The sequence below is a fragment of the Abramis brama genome (genome assembly GCF_963993115.1).
Source record: "Abramis brama genome assembly, chromosome: 1".
Lineage (NCBI taxonomy): Eukaryota > Metazoa > Chordata > Actinopteri > Cypriniformes > Leuciscidae > Abramis > Abramis brama.
In genome coordinates this window covers 13,981,785-13,991,997 of record NC_139963.1, presented here as the reverse complement: position 1 = coordinate 13,991,997, position 10,213 = coordinate 13,981,785, and positions in this window count along the sequence as shown.

Here is a 10,213-nt window from a genome sequence, read left to right as displayed (position 1 = left end):
ATGGCAGTCCTTTGGGCTCCTAAAGTAGTTTAACATCCCGAACAAAGCTTATTAATGAATCTTGCAGAACATATTTTCACGAAGAATAAGAATAAAACAGAATACAGTTGCAGCAAATTGCATTTTATTTATTTATTTCCTGTAAACACACAGCTTATACCTGGGAAACAGCTTTATAGCTTATGCTGTGAAATCAATTAGAAAGTTGAAAGTAGCTCAACTTTATGGTAATAAGCTATGACGCGGTTCAGCGGCAAACGCCAGCAACCAATCGGAATATAGACGTCCTTCGCGCTGGCTGATTCCGGAGAAACATACGATGTAAACTTTCGTTCCAACAAAAACATTAGTTCCGAGAAAAAACAATTAATTGCAGAGTTTAACCACCATAGAGTGAAACAAAGTGTATCATTTGCATGTGTTTTTAAGTCCTGTCAGCTTGACAGGGCATATATAAGAACGAGCAGAGAGAGAGCCCCGGCCGCACGCGCGCACTCACCCGAGCGCTGTCTTGCTTCTCCCTCGCGCATATTAATCAAAATCAATTGATAAGATGGTGTCGATAAAAAAAACTCTCCAGTGATGAAATGTTTTCTTTGTTGACAAATCTTGTGCGATATCCTAAACTGCCGAATGCTGCTTCGTTCGATTAGTTTTATCTTCCGCTTTTTTCTTTTTCTTTCTCGAGCTCCACTGCCGTCTGCCTTCGCCATCTCGCTGAATGCTGCACAGATGCTGTGCGGGAAGCATGTGACATAAAACAAGGCCAGCTATTGGCTATTCGCTACTTCTCCTGCTGTACTGGCTGAGTAAAACCTCCGGTGGCTCATTACTGCCACACTTTGGTCACCGCAGATTTAAAATATGCACGAAATGAGCCGCTTACGGCAAATAAAATGAGCCGCTTACGGCAAATAAAAGTTATTTAGCAACTAATCGATGACTAAATTAGTTGACAACTATTTTAATAATCGATTTTAATCGATTAAATCGATTAGTTGTTTCAGCTCTAGTTCGTTCTTTTAGTTAACATGTCATGCACCCTGTCACGAGCGCTAGCAGTCATCTACATTTAAGCTACTCACCGATCAAATAAGGCTTTGGCCGGACAAAAATGTGCTTTGGCGGCCGCCAAAAAAAAAAATTCAATGCAGTAAAAACCCAGATGTCTCTTAAATGACTGAAATAGAAGCGAACTCGCGAACAGGTTTGGCAGCAAGCCAGCCGGGTACCCCCAGCCGCGCGCGCGAACGAAAACCACGTCACATGATATCGCTCAGGTTCTACTCGCAACATATAAATAAATCCACGCGAATTTTAGAAGAAAGGCCTGCACTTAACACAAATTGAAACTCATAGGCCTACTTGGATGGGGGTTCGAAAATTTAATACCTCGACAGATGACGTTTATTACCTTTTAATACTTTTTAATGGCCTTAATTTTGGCTAATTTCATTTACTACCTTTTAATACTTTTTACAACCCCGCGGACACCCTGTTGTACAGACGCTGGAAAAGCCACAACTTAAGTCATGCTCATCTCACATATATAACTGCTAAAGGTTTCTGTAAGGGGTTGAGTTGGGCAAGGGTGTAATAATTATAATTAGCTTAATTTAAGTACAAATTAAGTCAGCAGGAAGTCCCTGCCATGGCATGTGTCTCAGTGCAAGTACATTTTACTAGGGAAGCACCGATATGAAAACTTTGGCCGATAACCGATAACTCTTTAAATTTGAAAGTCGATAACCGATAAATTGGCTGATAAAGTTCAAATTTGTATATAATTTTTTGAGAGCCTGATTACAAAAACAAATGTCTCACCATTAAAATCCATGTCCCAAGCACACAATTATAATAATGTTCTCATTTTAATTTTATGTAGCCTATATGACTTGCACTGCACATGTTGAACTTAACTGTATTTTCCTTTTTGAAGTGATTTCAATCATATTTTAAGCAATTCAAAACCATCATGGCAAACAAAGTGTTTAAGTTAGAATCCACTCACAACTCTAAACGGCAGAAATTTTGTCCATCGTGTTTTTGTCCATTGCGATTAATCGTTTCCCAGCACTAATTTAAATATAATACATTTTCATTTAATTGCAATTAGGATGCAATTAAGTGTCTGGCAACATTACATTTAGTTCCCACTTAAGTATGTTATTTCCGTATAAGGAGTTTTTTTAAAGGGGTCATATGATGCGATTTCATGTTTCCTTTTTCTTTAGTGTGTTATGTAGCTGTTAGTGTAAGTATAAGATCTGCAGAGTTACAAAGCTCAAAGTGTCAAACCTTAAGAGATGTGCTTTATAAAAGTTAAGACTCAGCCACGCCTTCCTAAAATGCTTTGTTCAAACACTCCCCCTCAAATCTACGTCAGTGTGTGGGGGTGGAGTTACGTAACACCGCCCAAATGTATAAGGGCGAAAAGAAAGTAGGCGTAACTCTTATTCTCGCTGTATTACTGTTGTCGCCTGTGTTTTTCGTTGCGAAAGCGTAAATTGGTCAGATTTTGATCAGAAGCGAAATTAGAACACAGTGATTAAGCTTTATTTACAACACTGTTCCAGAACGGTTACAACTAAAATGTTCAATTGTGTGCTGCGTATTTTTTGGAGGACTGTTTCCAGAACCTGGGAGAGTACAAGGCCGGCTATGCACAAAGGCTGATTCTAAAAAACAATTCCATATTTGCAAGTACGTTCTGGCGCTTCTGACTCACAGACACAGCCTGTAAGTATATTTTCATATTTAAAAAAAAATTCTACTCACTATTCAAACGCAAGTTTTGAGCAGTATAGAGTAGCACTTGCTTGTCGCTTCTACGATCACAAATGCAGACATAGTTTTATGTTTATGTTTTCATAGTCTTCTAGGCTGATATTATCACCGCTCATTATTGCTTTGGGAGCTGATGTTGCATATATGGTATTTGGGCCAATCACAATGCTCTGGATCGCTGGCCAATCAGAGCACTCGGCCCTTTTCAGAACGATGAGCTTTATAAAAATCGATGCGTTTCAGAAAGGCGGGGCATAGAGGAGCAACAATAATGTACAGTATGTGTAAAATAATTACTTTTTTTAACTGGGTAAACACATTGCATTAAACCAAACACACAAAATAATGTACTTTTTAGAACCATCAAATGACCCCTTCTTTTTCAAAAGGATAATAATTTAATATTGCTGCGTATTAAAATCAGTAACTGAGTCTGAATGTACTGTAAATGTCCCTGTTTCTCGATGAACACAAGCTGTGCTGCTCTCACTCACGTCGATGTGGATCTGTTTCTCGCTGTGTTCCTCCATCAGGCGTCTGGATGTGCCATGGAGTCTCTCGTTGTCGGCCTGCAGCTCCAGTAAGACTCCCTTCACATCACTCGCCACATCAGTGTTCTGCAGCAAAACACACATTTCACAACATCACATTCACACAGAGGACATTTCCACCGATCTGTCGGAGCTCGGGAGACTCGGCTTCATTTCAGTTTCAACATAGCGTCGGCCCAGATCCGGCCCACACCTGGGCCGTGTGGAATCCACGAGTACCAGATGTGAGCCGGATCTGGGCCGACGCTGTGTTGCTGTCTGGGTTGCAACTTTGTCTCAAATGTTTCTTAAAATGTCTTAAGAAGAATAAATATAGACTCTTTTCATCTTGGTTTAATCTCTGTCCCTGTCTGTCATGTACCTTAGTCCTGTCCCGGAGTTGCTGGTTCTTGATATGAGTGGTCTTGTCCTCCGGTGGTTTGTAGTCACTCTTGGGCGACTGACTGACCTCCTGGTTTAGATTGTGATCTTCTTTCTGCTGTTGACCCTGATCCTGACCTGAACTCTGATCCTGAGCCTGACCTGAACTCTGATCCTGATATGAACTCTCACCCTGATCATGGCCTGAGCTTCGGACATGATCCTCAATCGTAACCCTGAGGCTGGTTAACTATAGGTGAACCGTAAAAAAAAAAATTAAAATAATTTTAAGGAAAAATAGTAACCCAATGCTAGAGTATTAAAACAACAGGGCTGGGCGATATATAGGTTATAGTGATTTACAGTTTTTTACAATCACTTATTGTTACTATTTTCCTTATTATTTTACTTATTGTTGTCATTCTTCACAACTCTAGACATGAAAGTTTCAAGATAACGAGATTCATTGTCACCAATTAGCATGGAGCATGAACCAATTAGACTCCAATATCCATGGATGTAGCCTAATATTTTATCATAATGCTTCAGACACTGTGTCTATGGTCCCAAATACTGTACCACCTTTTCAGACTATTTACAGTATTGACAGTACTGCACTGTATAGATAATCACTCCTGTTTTGTTTCTTACAGTACAAGCAAGCAAGTTGAGGAACACTGCATCTGATGTTTTAAGCCGGCCGCACACCGGACGCGCAGCTCAGCGCCGCGCCACGTCTAGGACAACTGCCACCTGAAAATCCGTTAGCATCAGCAATTTTCTGATTTCTGTAAATAAATATAAAACTAAATGTATATTGCAGTACGGGGTTAAGTCCGTATATACATTAACTACGATTTGAGACACATAAATATAAATTTAATATAAAACTATGTAAATGGCGCTGTGTGGCGCGGCAGGGTTTTGAACACGGTCCTGAGCCGTTGCTGGGCGCCGCGGACAGACGCCGCCGGTGTGTGTACTCTCATAGAGAATAATGTGTTCGAATTTAAAAGACGTGGCGCTGCGCTGCGCGGCGCTGAGCTGCGCGTCCTGTGTGCGACCGGCTTTACAGTCTTTTCTATGTCATAGCTAATTATTTTTGCTTTGATTCAAATAAACCTATGTTGTGATTGTACTGTCGTGTTTTGCATCAATATATTACAAACTCTGTTCAATGATTCCACTGTGTCTGTAGTATTCTCTCTACTACTGCAGTACTTTTACAGAGATGTATTTACTGTACATGTAGTGCCATAATGAAACCTGTATCACCTATTTTGTTCTACAATCTATCTATAAATTACAGGAACGTCTGTCTGTCTGTTTGTCTGTGTGTCTGTCTGTCTGTATGTCTGTCTGTGTGTCTGTTAACCGCATATCTCTCGAACCGTTAGTCCGATGGATTTCAAATTCGACAGGTGTCTTGCCACGGGCACGAGTAAGTGCAGTGCCAAGTTTGACGTTGTTTGGATGAGAAATGCTAAAGATATCGTTAAATATATCATTTTTAGAAGATTGTGGTTTAAAAATAAACATTCTGACATTAGAGGGTTGTATCATTCAAAGAAGCCCCAAGAAGGTTGTGGTTTAAAAATAAACATTCTGACATAAACACTCAGTCAGCTACACTGTTTACTTCTGGATATTATAGTTTGGTTCAAGAACGTGATAAATCCATTTAGATTAATTTGAGTAAAAATGTGTTTTCTTTACCAGGAAAGTGGCAAGATGAAAAACACTATTTTCTGTTTCAAACTTTCACATAGCATCTTTAGGTTATAATAACATAAAAAATTCAAATCCATATTTAGATTTTCAAAGATTTATTATAAAAACTGATTATTTTTCCCCAAAAATGCAATAAATTCATGACACTTTTTTTCCAAAATGTAATTAATCCATTGAATCAATATAAAAGTTTTTTTTTTTTATCATATTGAAACTGTTGAAATCAGCCATCGCTAAGAAATATCTCCTGAACTTTTTTGTTCAGCGATCAGCTCACAAAAACTGATTTTGCACGGGCACTTTGCACTGCTCCCTGAATCTTATTCATTTGTGGATGTAAACTGAATCTATAAGTCAGCTATAATGCTGTTTACTTCTGAATATTATATTTCATTCTGGTGCGCTTAATGTTATCGCTACTGTGTAAATGCTATTCACCAACTAAACATATCCTTTTCAGTGCGTTCACAGTCTCTTTCATCATTTGTAGTAGCCCATTCACAAACTGTTTGCTCAAGCATAGCGTTTTCTCGGAGTTCACGTTGTGCTTTCTACCATGCACAAATAAAAATGTCACTGAACTTTTGCTGTGTAATTGTAACAATGTGCACTCAAACACACCAAACCAACAATTAATAAAAACACACTTAAAAACTGATTTTGCACGGGCATTTTGCACTAGTATTTAATGATTGTACGAACAATGACACAGTGAAACTATCGGTTGCTTGTGTGTGGGTGATCTATAGTTATGTTTCAATGGTATTTCACAGTAAATTTGTTTTTTGAACCAATGATTGTGCAAGATTTCTTTAAAGATGTGAATGCACAATGCAATGCTTTGAACATTAGACAGCCTGTGTTACAAGTGATAACCGTTTTGAGTTTTGTGTCTAGAGTTTTGAAAAATGACATCAAGGTTCTGAAAATAGCAGCAAAGTGATTGTAAAAAACTGTATTAGTTATTTTATAATATTAACCTTTGGTGTTTGAGTTTGATATATTGCCCAGCCCTTAGGAGGGAGGAGTTCTGTCTGTCTGACCTGCTCTTGTATGTGTCTGTATTGTGCATCTTGGCTGCTTCTCTCTTCCTCTCTGTCACTCTTCTCTCTCATCAGAACCTGCACTTCCTCATCCAGCTTCAGCACTGCAGTCCTGTATGAGTGTGTGTGATGTACAAAGGGCTCAAAATGTCAACCAGTGAAAGGAAATTGCACTTGCTTTTCTAATTTAATCAGGTCCAGATTCATGCACTTCTGCAGTGCAAAAAACAAGTGGGATGAGTTTCTCCAGAAAATTGAGGAGAAAATTGTTTCTGATATATAGCATCATTATGTCCAGATTCTGCCAGCAATAAGAATGTCCTCACAAAGTGAGAAAGTAAGAAAACATCTAAAAATATTCTAATTGTACAGTTGATATAAAAAGTCAACAACAAAAGAATTAATGTAAAAATATATTTTTTTAAAACACTTTAAGTTTCTGTTATTATCTTTTTTTCTATGAAATGTCACAGGTTTTTAGTGGCATTGCATAGGTTGTCATTTTTCCGTTAAACGTTTTTCATTAAACAAAAGTTCTGATATGATTTATCTTTGTTTTATTTTATGACAAAAATGTATATCCACTGTATCTGCACATCTTGTTTTTGACACTGCACTCTGACTGATGCTACATGGTTTTAAACAATTCTACCCAAAAAAAACTGATGCCATGTGAAACTGTGGGACATGGTTTGTCCCATGTCTCTGACGAGTGACTGGTTAATCACTAGTACCTGATGTCGGAGTCGGACGTCTGCAGGTTCGGCTGCTCTGTCTGTGAGGCGTCTGTGTCCTGATCGCTCTGTCCACAAGTGTCTGAGCTCATCAACACACTCTCCCCCTCTGACACCTACAAGAGTCATATACCCTGTCACATGCTGCTTCTGTGAGTGTGTTTGTGTGTGTGTTTGTGTTTGTGTTTGTGTGTGTGTGTGTGTGTGTGTGTGTGTGTGTGTGTGTTTGTGTGTGCAAGCGTGTGTGCGTGCATGTGTGTGTGTGTTCACCTGGCTGAGCTGACCATTCAGCGCATCAACTTCCTGTCTCAGCACCTGGACGTCCTTCACCTGGACGTCTTGGTTTTCGTTCATACACTGAGGAGGAAACAGTCTTTGAAGATTTACTTGGTTTCATTTCATACCTCTCAGACTGGGCAACAGTAACTGGGAAACAAACACGCTCTTCAGAGAAAAAGCCCATAATCCCTTTTGCCTGAACTTTGAAGAGGGATCAAACTCTATGAGAGCACATCTGAATCAGTTAAGCACATCCTCTGTGTTTCTTTCTTTGAAAAGGCAAGCAATATACTTTCTGACCTTTTGAACTTTAACCCCACCAGAGGTTGCCATGACGGCACACAGCCCTGGGAATCACCCTTGAATCAAACAGGATGTGGCCTGGTAAACCCTATGTTATGGGGGAAATCCCAGAAATCTTTGACCTTGTGGGGACATTCATGAGGAAAAAACCTTATAAGTCACACTAAATGTTTTTTTAAAATATAAAAATGCAGAACGTTTTCTGTGATGGGTAGGTGTAGGGTTAGGGGATAGAATATATAGTTTGTACAGTATAAAAATCATTATGTCAATGGAAAGTCAACATAATTATATAAAACAGGGTACGTTTACACGACAACGATACGCTTAAAACCAAGAAGTTTTTCCTTTGAGTTTTCCATGCACAGTCGCCATATTGTCATAACGATCCCCATTCACACGGATCCGCAAAAACGACTAAAAATGCTGTATTCTGCTGCCAGGCCATTAGATGGCGATGAAACACTTTAGACTGAACACGTAATACACGTGCATGATGTCATCGTTTTAAAAGATTCATGTTTTTGATGTTTACACGGAGCCCGTTTTCAAAAACTTGCACTTTGAAACCCATTTTCAAAAGTTTTGTTTTCAGGCACCCAAAACGCTGTTGTCATGTAAACGAACGACCAAAACGCATAAAAAGTTTTATGTTTTTAGTTGAAAACGGTGTCGTGTAAACAACTCCTGAGTTTGACCTACACATAATTGATGAAAAATAATTGCCAAAATACTAATATGCCAGAAGTAAGATAAATCCGACAAAACCATGGGCTGTGTGTCATTCAGAATTGAACTGAGTGAACCATTTAACCATTTAAGTTTGGGGTTTGGAAATGTTTAAAATGTTTAAAAAAAATAATAATAATACAGGTCCTTCTCAATAAATTAGCATATTGTGATAAAGTTCATTATTTTCCATAATGTAATGATAAAAATTAAACTTTCATATATTTTAGATTCATTGCACACCAACTGAAATATTTCAGGTCTTTTATTGTTTTAATACTGATGATTTTGGCATACATCTCATGAAAACCCAAAATTCCTATCTCAATAAATTAGCATATCATGAAAAGGTTCTCTAAACGAGCTATTAACCTAATCATCTGAATCAACTAATTAACTCTAAACACCTGCAAAAGATTTCTGAGGCTTTTAAAAACTCCCAGCCTGGTTCATTACTCAAAACCGCAATCATGGGTAAGACTGCTGACCAGAAGGCCATCATTGACACCCTCAAGCAAGAGGGTAAGACACAGAAAGAAATTTCTGAACGAATAGGCTGTTCCCAGAGTGCTGTATCAAGGCACCTCAGTGGGAAGTCTGTGGGAAGGAAAAAGTGTGGCAAAAAACGCTGCACAACGAGAAGAGGTGACTGGACCCTGAGGAAGATTGTGGAGAAGGACCGATTCCAGACCTTGGGGGACCTGCGGAAGCAGTGGACTGAGTCTGGAGTAGAAACATCCAGAGCCACCGTGCACAGGCGTGTGCAGGAAATGGGCTACAGGTGCCGCATTCCCCAGGTCAAGCCACTTTTGAACCAGAAACAGCGGCAGAAGCGCCTGACCTGGGCTACAGAGAAGCAGCACTGGACTTTTGGACAAATTTTGCATGTCATTCGGAAATCAAGGTGCCAGAGTCTGGAGGAAGACTGGGGAGAAGGAAATGCCAAAATGCCTGAAGTCCAGTGTCAAGTACCCACAGTCAGTGATGGTCTGGGGTGCCATGTCAGCTGCTGGTGTTGGTCCACTGTGTTTTATCAAGGGCAGGGTCAATGCAGCTAGCTATCAGGAGATTTTGGAGCACTTCATGCTTCCATCTGCTGAAAAGCTTTATGGAGATGAAGATTTCATTTTTCAGCACGACCTGGCACCTGCTCACAGTGCCAAAACCACTGGTAAATGGTTTACTGACCATGGTATTACTGTGCTCAATTGGCCTGCCAACTCTCCTGACCTGAACCCCATAGAGAATCTGTGAGATATTGTGAAGAGAAAGTTGAGAGACGCAAGACCCAACACTCTGGATGAGCTTAAGGCCACTATCGAAGCATCCTGGGCCTCCATAACACCTCAGCAGTGCCACAGGCTGATTGCCTCCATGCCACGCCGCATTGAAGCAGTCATTTCTGCAAAAGGATTCCCGACCAAGAATTGAGTGCATAACTGAACATAATTATTTGAAGGTTGACTTTTTTTGTATTGAAAACACTTTTCTTTTATTGGTCGGATGAAATATGCTAATTTATTGAGTTTTCATGAGATGTATGCCAAAATCATCAGTATTAAAACAATAAAAGACCTGAAATATTTCAGTTGGTTTGCAATGAATCTAAAATATATGAAAGTTTAATTTTTATCATTACATTATGGAAAATAATGAACTTTATCACAATATGCTAATTTATTGAGAAGGACCTGTA